The sequence below is a fragment of the Rattus norvegicus genome, chromosome 3 (assembly GCF_036323735.1).
Source record: "Rattus norvegicus strain BN/NHsdMcwi chromosome 3, GRCr8, whole genome shotgun sequence".
NCBI classification, from domain to species: domain Eukaryota; kingdom Metazoa; phylum Chordata; class Mammalia; order Rodentia; family Muridae; genus Rattus; species Rattus norvegicus.
The window spans coordinates 155,276,509-155,284,931 of NC_086021.1; the positions used below are offsets into that span (position 1 = coordinate 155,276,509).

Below are 8,423 nucleotides of genomic sequence, written 5' to 3' on the forward strand. Positions count from 1 at the left end.
TTCTGAAATACAGAGAAAGGAAAGTGAGAATATGTGATTTTCAAGATTCCTTCTGCTCTCTCTTGGACTGATGGTCTTGACATAAAGCTACTCAATTCATGAGTTATTGAAAAACCAAGTCTTCCTCTAATATTCACCAGGAAATGGAGACCTTATGTCACAGTCCTGTAGGGGAGACGTCCTGGAAGCGGATCTTCTAGCTGGGCCTTCAGATGACTATGGCTGTAGCTGCAACCACAATGAGGGGCCTGAGACAGACCCACCAGAGAATCGGACTTTGAATTCTTGAGCCTTAGACATTCTGAATTTGTGTTTATTGTTTTAAGTCAATCATTTTTCAAGGAAATTTGTTATGAAGCAACAGGCAAGAATAGTTACTCCCCTATAGTGTTGCTCTGGGCAAAACAAACCTAATAATTTTAATTAGCTCATTTATTTATTGACTCACTCATCCATGGATTACTGTCATTAGGGTATGCTCTGAATAGTACACTGTAGGAGCCTTGTCTCCTGGTTTTGTCAGCCAGGAGGAGCTCACAGTAGGCACTTTGTCATTCTTCTTTTATAGTTCCTTATTTGTCCATAACTTTATGTCTGTCTTTCTTTCAGGGAGTTCTCTGGCTCCAAGAACATACTCAACTTGGATGTGGGGTAAGCTGAAAATGACAAGAGATAATGCCCCAGGACAAATGCTCAACAAATGATGGGATGAGATGTGTTAGTAAATTTCCTAGCATCTCATCTCAGAATAGGGAAAGTCTGAGGTGTGTTCCTCACAATCCTCCGGCCCCGCCATCCCCCAGAGGTCCCTTGGGAAGGAGCGTAGGTTGTCCACAGAGACAACTGCTTCAGAGTCATAGTCTTGGTTGACTTATCTCCCTTTCCTTTCTCCAAGTACTTCTCAAAACCAGCTCCCTAATCTGAGAGTTGTGGTAGCTGCTTGTATTGGGTTCTGTAGCTGAGGGAATCAGAGTAGGGGAGGGATGGATGTCTACATGAAAACATCAGCTTTCCGAAGGCAAGAGAGGTGTCATGGAAGAGAGACTTGACAGAGATTCAACGGAACTCTGCAAAGCCTACCGTGGAGACACCATCTTGGTTGTTTTCAGGTGAAGCAGTCCTAACAACGCTCCACATCAAGGCTTAAAGTCTGAAATCCTGAGGGAGAAGTCACATGTGCAGGTTCTGGCAACTGGTCTAACCACCGCAAGTTGGATGCCCAGGACTGTGCTTATGCACTGCAGTATAGCCCTAGTTTTACCAAGGTCTCTCAAGCCACACATGGAAACTGACACCGGAAGCCTGTGAAATCCAGAGAGGCTCAACAGTCACAGGGTTAGAACCCCACTAAGCCAGCTGACTCTGGGTCAAAGTTGTCATTGGCCTTTCCTGAAAATCTATTAAAAATATTTACATTTAGTTATTTTTTTGTGTATGTGTGTGGGCACATGTGTTGTCATGGACACATGCATGCCTTGATGTGTTTGCGGAGGTTAGAAGATAAGCAGATTGAGTTGGCTTTCTCCCTTCACAGTGCCAGTTCCATGGATGGAACTCCGGCAGTTTAGCTTGACAGAAGGCACCTTTTCCTGCCCAGCCATCTCACAGGTCCCTGTGAGAGTAGAAACACATACTCCTTATAAGCTCAAACCAAAAAGGAAATCTTCCTTTAAGACCCTGACTCACAATTGTTCAAGGTGTAGGGAATAAGACTTAGGAAGTCTTCATCCATAAATGAGACATAATACATTATAGCCTCTCCTCCAGTGACTCAAGGAATCATTGAGGAAAACCAAAGAGGAAAGAGAAAGAAATTTGTTTTCTGGACACAACAGGCTTGCTTACAGTGGTTGCGAAAGCATGCACAAAACCTGTGGAGGCTGAAGCTAGGAAATCTCCCAGCATGGAGAGATAAGGTGGGCACAAAGTCTTAACTTCATGTGAAGAGCTTTTGTTAATTGATAGCTGCTGGAAGGGGACACATTTTCTTTAAGGATGTGATCCCTGGTAGGTCAACCATGTCCTATGGAAGCTACACACTAGGAAGTATATGGTCAGCACAAACTGGGCTTGCTAGGAATAAAAAACAAAAAGAAGGATATGATGTTGGGTAGGTAGGAAAGAGGGGGCAGGCCTTAGAGGAGTTGAGGGAAGGGAGCAAATAGGATCAAAATACAATGTATACAATTCTCAAGGAATTAATCAAAATATTTAATTGGACTCACAAACAGAAAAGAAATGATAGACAAACAGTGGTATTGCATATCCATGGTTCCAAACCAAGTCTTATTTACTGGTTTAATATAATCAGGTACTGCATTGGAGTTCAAAAGAGAATGTATTCTGAGGTCTCCTTAGCTCAAGAGGAGAGATCTCTTCTCATCATGTGAGACATTGGCTTGATATAGCATTGTTTATAAGGAGGGAGTTCTAAAGGGAATATACTTCTAGAAGGAACAAATGTACACACAGGCAATGTTTTAAATTCTAATCAAGTGGATTATCCACTGCTGTGTGTGTGCATGTGTGTGTATGTGTGTGTGTGTGTATGTGTGTGTGTGTGTGTATGTGTGTGTGTATGTGCATGAGTGTGTATATGCATGGAGACCAGAGATTGACATTAGAGGCCCTTATTCGTTCAACTTGAAGTATCTTATGGCTCCTTTATAAAGATGTGTGGGCATCTGGCATTAAGAGATCACATTTCCCTGGACTTCAGGGCAGTGGGCTCCATTAGAATCCATTCTTATATACATTCTCTTCTGCATAGGGTGGGCCTTCAGTCTTTTTACTAGAACTTTGTGTCAGGGATGAGGTGACTGTCAACCAACCGGCTGAAGCTTTGTAGAAACTAAATGAAGAACGAGACTGGTAAGACAGAGGGTGACAGGCTGGTGGGATGGCAAAGGGATGTCAGGGCTGGGGTCCCTTGTTTTACAGGAACTTGCTGAACTATGAAATCAAGGCTGAGGCTTTGCTGTTAGTTAGGCAGGCATTCCATTGTTCATCTAAGTGTCCTGTGACCCAGTGGTGGTCCATTGTCTGTGGTGACACAGGTCCTTGTTACCCATCCCAGTTAGGACTGTCTTTTCCTAACCCTCCATCTCATCATTTTCAGGTTTCCTCTCAGCCCATAAAGCATTACTGCTTTATCATTAATTTTCTGTGCATCTTCACAGAATGGTTTTTAGCCAGACCACTGGCAGGTATTTATAAACATTTTCATAGTTACGTTTTACCTCTCAATTGTCCTGTGGATGATGGCTGTGGCTTCCCCCCACGTGACAGCGGTGTCAAGGCTTCATTTAAATGATTTAAGTAAAATAAGTAGCTAGGATGGGAGAGTAACCTTGAAGTTAAGTCTGGGAGGAAAAAAAACCTCGAAGTTGCATTTTGTCCGACTTGAATGGAATGCCATGAGGCTTTTATTTTTATTTAATTTTTATATGTATGTGTATTTTGCTTGCATGCATGTGTGTGTACCATACGCCTGAAGGTGAGAAGGGTCATCAAGAATCCTGGTACTGGAGTTACAGGCGGTTGTGAGCCTCCAAGTGGGTGATGGGACTCAATCCTGGGTCCTCTGGAAGGGCAGCCAGTTCTCTTATGTGCTGACCCATATTTACGACTCCCAAGTTTTTATTTTAATCTGAGTACCTTTACCTATATTCAGATCTTGTTTTGTGGAGAAGAAATTGTATGGAGTGAGTTATATCAGGCCCTGGATATGGTTTGATGTACAGTCGAAAGGAACAAATGTTTTGGAGTCAAGAAACACTGCATCTTGATTTTCATTTTTCTATCCATTGATCTGAGATTTTATTTATTTGACTTTTTGAACTTGCTGTGTAGATTAGACTGGCCTTGACGTCATAAAGAGCCTCCTGCCTTTACCTCCTCAGTGTGGGGATCTGAGATGTTGTTATCTGAGATGTTGTATCTCAGCAGTGTCATCTCAAAAATGGGATAATAATTCCTTCAACGAGTGTGTGTTGTGATAGTGAGGATACATCTGCAAATGCTTAGCACATAGTAGGCACTCAATAATCAGCATCCACAAGCATTATCTCTTCACTTCATGTTCTTCAGGACCCTGGAGCTGTGGCCATTTGGATACAAGCACCATAAACCTGATTTTTGTGTGCACTTTACCTTGACCACAGTGCAGGCTTGTTTATGCTTCTGACATGTGTCTGTGCCATGATTAACTTGCAGGCCTACTGTGTGTTGTAAACTCTGTGACTTTTTCTTTCCATTTGGAAATCCAGATGCTTTGCCATGTTCCAGCCCAGCGCCACAGAGCAGTGCCCCCTTGTGGACCACCACCTGTCCAGAGCCATGATATAAATAAGGAGGCCTTTAATACAGCCCGGTCCCTGTTGCTCATTGGCCATACTATTAAAGATCCACAGGACAAGAACCATGGTTTTGTTTTTGCTTTTTTTTTTTTTTTAACATTCCTGTTGTGTCTACTCACATACTTGCTTCGATTTTTCTTTGCAACAGACTGTGCGTTTCATGTGGGTAACTGATATAGAAGGTTTGTTCTTGGAAAAGCCGCCACATTATCTTTTGATCAAGTCTCCCTGGCTTTTGGAATGCAACCTTCTGTGCCCTGGCGGAAGAGGGTCAGTGCAATTGTGTGTCAAATGCTCATCTGATGAACCCGAGTTCATCCAGGTGTGCTGGGACATGCGATGTCAACCTTTGATGTTCAAGTTCCTAGGCTTCCTTGGGGAAGACAGGGAGGGACTGGGACAAGAGATATTACCGGGAGTGTTATGCAATAGATATTGCATTATAATAATGATATAATAATTTATTCTTAAAAATTGAAGCTCATAATAATTATGAAACTGTTATATTTAAAAACCAAGCTGATCATTTAAAAACTACCTTTGTTTCAATTTTATATTATTTCCCAAGGGAGAGGCTAAAACTTAAATGTGACTGCTGTAAGCCATCAGGAACTTGATGATAAAAATTAATAAAGGAAAACTTTATTATGGAAATGATCAAACACACAGCAGATGTCTCCATGATCACCTCTGCTGTGCCCCTTACCTAGAGTCTGTCTCTAGGGTTTGATAACTTTCCTATATTATACCTATAAAATCCAGGTTGGGATTTCATTGGTCTATCTTGTGTAGATCTTTGGCTCTGGCCAACCAATTATGGCGTTTCTGGAAGTGAAACTGACAGGAATTCTAATAAGTTCATGTTCAATCTTTCTAAGAAAATCTTTCCAGGGTAAAGCAACAAAAGCCTCCTTAGATCACACCAGAGTCCCTTCGGTCTTGTCTTTGCTTCCTGATCTGCCAAAATATGAGGAGCTGAAATTCTATGCTCTTGTCACTAGGGGCAATTTGCCAGAAATGTGATGTAGAATATGATTTAGTCTTTAAAATGAAGAAATACTGTCCTTTGAAGTGGAAACTTCTGGTTCCTTTGGAAAGTCAGTTGTGTCAAATAGTGTTTTGCTGGGGCACACAGGTGAAAGGATGTTTGCTGAAGCAGACACAGGTGAAAGGATGCTTTGCTATAGCAAACGTGTAAAAAGACACTTCCTGTTTAGAAAGAATATAAATATGACCCCACAGACAGTGGGAGCCAGAGCATTGGTTCCCTTTGCTCCACCTTGCTATTCTTTGCTGATGTCATGCATATATTGGATCACCTTACACTGCATTTTCAAGCTTCGCTTGTGGTGACTTCATTGAGAGAAATGTGCCAAAGAACTTCTCATGAGGGTCCTGCGACTACTTGCCACTTCTATGGAAGAGTAGAGATGGTTGGTGAGCCTTGAGGTTTCTTCTGGATTGAACTTCACTTGAAGATTCGTGTGTGGTATCTGCCAAGTGGACTGGCCTGCAGCTGCTGGTGTGTCTGGTTTTTGGTAGTGGACTGGACTAAGAACAGCAAAGATTGGAATTACCCTGAAGAACTATTTCTAAACAGGTCCACTTCCCCATGTCCTAATAATTTTTCTTTTTTGCTACTTCTGGTGGGTGGTGGAATAGAGGGGAGGTGGAATACTTATTAAAGCAGGTTAAGAAAAATTTATGCCTATAGTCATTTGTATCAATAAAAACAAACTTATGTTTTTGAGTGTTTATATACAAAACAACAATTATCTTTCTTCAAATCTGAAAAAAAATGATCAAAAAACCACAGAAGAAAGAAACAGAATCAGAAGAGTAAGTTGTTCCTACATTACATTTCAGTCATTGCTATGCTTTGGACTTTACAGGCATCTCAAAGGTTTGTGTGGGAAAGAGCTGCTAGACAGGCACTGCTTGGATATGGTGGGGCCTTTAGAAGGTGTGGCCTTAGTAGGAGGGAGGTCCTTTGATAATCAATGTCTCCAAAGAAATGTCCTAGTCCCTTCCTTTTTTTTTCTCTTTTACTTCCCAGTCATGGATGAGTGGTTTGTTCTGTCACATGCTCCCACCATAATTTATGGCCTTTTCAGTGGCCTAAATATGATAGGGATAATGATTATGGACTGAAATTGATGAGATAAAATAAACGGATATCTCATAATTGTTACTAGTAATATTAAAATTTCATATTATTACTCATGTGTACTTAGTTTTGTTGTTCAAATGGTATATTTTTCTATCTGTGGATTTTTAAAACCTGGGTTACAAAAGAAATCACCATAATATCTTCCCATTAATATTAATGAAAAGTTAATGTTTTTTGCACTCATACTATATATTTCCAAATATAAACTGAAGTTGTTAAATGATGGCTGGTGATATGGGACTGGACAGCTGGCTCAGTGGTTAAGAGTACTGACTGTTCTTCCAAAGGCCCCGAGTTCAATTCCAAGGAACCACATGGTTGCTCACAACCATCTGTAATGAGATCCAATGCCCTCTTCTGGTGAGTCTGAAGACAGCAACAGTGTATTCACATACATAAATAAAAAAAAATCTTAAAAAAGAGTACTGGCTGATCTTTCAGAAGACCTGGGTTCCAGTTTTAGAATCCACATAGTGACTCACAATCATCTATAATTCCAGTTTCAGGAGATCCAGCACCCTCATCTGGCCTCAACAAGCACAAGACACATATGTGGTGCACAGACATACCTGTAGGCAAAACATCCATATACAAAAAATTAAAGTATAACAAAGCAACAAAAACCAGTCATATGCTATAGGCTTTATTGGACTTATTGGACAGTCATATTGTATGTAGAGTAGTTAGGAAATTAAATCTGTGAGTTTGGGATTGTTGTATATATTATTGGGTTTAACTTTTCCAGGAGCATGGTAATCCATTCTGTAGGGAAGCTGTGATGGCTTTCTTATTCCACTTATATGAACCACTATTGAATTGAAACTACACTTCCCATCATTCCTTCTCTTGTGTAGTTCTAGGGTTCAACTGTATAAGACTGGCAAGACAAAGGGAATCAGGTTTCTTTGTGGATTCATTTATGTGTAGTTTCATATGGTGGGTAAGCGCAGAGATAAGCCTTGGCTCCCTTAGTCCTCATCATCTTCTCCTTCATGGTCTTTAAGATGAGTCAGCTGTGTGGTAAGGTCACTGGTTTTATCTAAACACCACTGTGTTATCAAGGTTGGGTATAGTGAAAATGGACTCCAATTCCAGACTGTCTGTGGGTTCCTTCATGGTCAGTGTTACAGTTTGAATATAGATGTCTCAGAAGGCTCATGTGTTTGAACCTTTGGTTCCAACTGATGGCATTATTTAGGGAAATTGTGGAACCTTTAGGATGTAGGACTTGGGCAGCAGACAGGCACTGGCGTGTACCTTGAAGGTTACTACCTGGTCTTGCTTCTCGTCTTGTCTGATTCCTGCTCTACTAAGATGTGTGGAGCTCCTCTCATGCACACTTACCACTAGGAGCTCCACCATGCCTTCTCCACCATGATGGTCTTTATCCCTGAAACTGAGACAAAACAATTCTTTTTCCTTTAAGTTGCTTCTGCCAGGCATTTGCACAATAGTGATAAAGTTAACTGACATATTCAACTCTTCTTCTATGCAGCCTATTCTGCTTATTTCAGGGCACCAGGCTTATGGTCAGATGCAGAAGCATTAGCCTTTTTAAAAATTTCCACTAATTCTAGTCTGTGTAATAAATATATGATTCCGTGTCACTCAGGGAACCTCAATGATATAGAAATCCAAATCAAGGAGATGGTGTTCTTTCCACTTGGCAACACAGCCTTCTCAGGGGACCTGAGGGAGGTGGACAGATTTATTCAAGTTCTCTCCTGTGCCAGGCCTTGGCTCAGTGCTTCTACTGCATTTAATACTCACAACAGGTATTATCACTATTTTATAGGCGAGGAAGCTCAACTTTTCTTGGGGTCTGTTCTACTAATATATATTTTTTAACCTTAAATTTTTTATGAAGAATCTGTCTTTGTAAAAATATTACCCTG

General features: G+C 41.0%; 1 long non-coding RNA gene across 1 annotated transcript; it reads left to right on the forward strand.

The window, feature by feature from the left end:
- Positions 1–449: 449 nt before the first annotated feature.
- LOC108350490 (uncharacterized) lies at positions 450–4,404 on the forward strand. Its single transcript, XR_005502019.2, has 3 exons — positions 450–651; positions 2,771–2,871; positions 4,269–4,404. It is a non-coding gene; the product is annotated as an uncharacterized LOC108350490 (long non-coding RNA).
- The last annotated feature ends 4,019 nt before the right edge of the window (positions 4,405–8,423 follow it).